This window comes from Echinops telfairi, unplaced genomic scaffold (genome assembly GCF_000313985.2).
Source record: "Echinops telfairi isolate 266 unplaced genomic scaffold, ASM31398v2 ScPeMD7_7469;HRSCAF=8507_1, whole genome shotgun sequence".
NCBI lineage: Eukaryota > Metazoa > Chordata > Mammalia > Afrosoricida > Tenrecidae > Echinops > Echinops telfairi.
This window is the reverse complement of record NW_022111373.1, coordinates 15,293,112-15,294,420: the sequence shown is the minus strand read 5'-3', so window position 1 is coordinate 15,294,420 and position 1,309 is coordinate 15,293,112. Positions and strand designations below refer to the sequence as shown.

The 1,309-nt window shown below is 39.0% G+C and overlaps 1 pseudogene; it reads right to left on the bottom strand.

Moving 5' to 3' along the window:
• Window positions 1–573: 573 nt before the first annotated feature.
• On the bottom strand, window positions 574–1,026 carry LOC101649020 (annotated as a pseudogene).
• Between the last annotated feature and the right edge of the window lie 283 nt (window positions 1,027–1,309).

Sequence of the window (1,309 nt, the reverse complement as noted above, 5' to 3'; positions counted from 1 at the left end):
CTTTTATTTGGTTTTATCCCATAAGAGTTTATTTTAAATAATAGTATCTTTCTTGGTAATAAACAATTCTTTAACTGTAAAGTTTGACCTCCGTGATTAGATTCTAAAGACACACAGGCAGAAAAGTGATCAGGCAAAATGATAAACAACTAGCAAGCCTAGAGTCCTGGTAGTGCAATGGTTAAACACATGGCTGATGCAATGTCAGCAGTTTAAATCCCTCAGTCTCTCATCAGAGAAAAGACCCGATGATGTGTTCTTATAAAGATCACAGCCCAGAAGCCCCTACAAGAAGCTTTATCCAGTCATGAACTCACTATCAATCAGGATTAACTCAATAGTGCACAAAACCACCATGGAATTAACCAAGCCAGCTAAACCAGCTTCGCTTGTCAGCAAGGTGTTTGATGTCATACCTAAAACTCTCACGATCAAAAATCTTCCTTGTTAGTCAATTTATCTTCGGTATTAGACTAATATCACTTAGGTTTTGTTATATTTAGAAAAAAAGGACCTGTAAATTAAGGCAAGTCATTCAAGAAGAAGGAGAGTTTTTTAAACTCTTATAATTTTTCAATGGTAGCATTTGGACCCAGAGCCCAAGCCAGTTTTCACCCATCCAAGATGCTGGAAAGCAGAGCACACAGTTGTATCCATCAAGATATTGAGGGTGATGGAGCTCAGGGCACCTCGATCCCACTTACTGGATTCTCCGGTGTAATAACCATAGGCCGTAAGGAACTTGTCCAACAATCCAGGCCAAGCCCACACCAGAGACTTTACCAGGTGGTAAACGCTTTCAACAGCTAGTAGAAAGGGAGGACACACATCCAACCTGTTCTGATGGGCTCGCTGGATGCAATTGAAGAAGTGCCTATTTTCTGGGTCCATGATATCTATGGTCATATACTCCACCTTGCACCTGTTGCAAGTCTTGGCAACAGTGATGGCTAGATGAGCTACCATTATGAAGCTGGAAGCACCAGGAGAAACCATGAAACCTCATTCTTTCAGGAGGACAGCCATTTCGGCTCTGGGTGAGTTTCACTCTTCTACTCTATTGAAGGCATGCTTGTATTTGTAACTGAGCAATTGGTTAATATTCACTGCTGCTTCTGTATGTTGGAATTGACTTCCTTTTTTCATTCTTCATATTATATATAAAAGAATACCTGATGTTGCCAAAACTAATATAATGTAAAGAAAACTGAGAGATAAATTAAAAATAAACATTTAGGTAGAAGAAAATAGATGCAAATTAGATTGAAGTTCTGCTACCTGTGTCACTTCAATAATGAGAACTTGATTC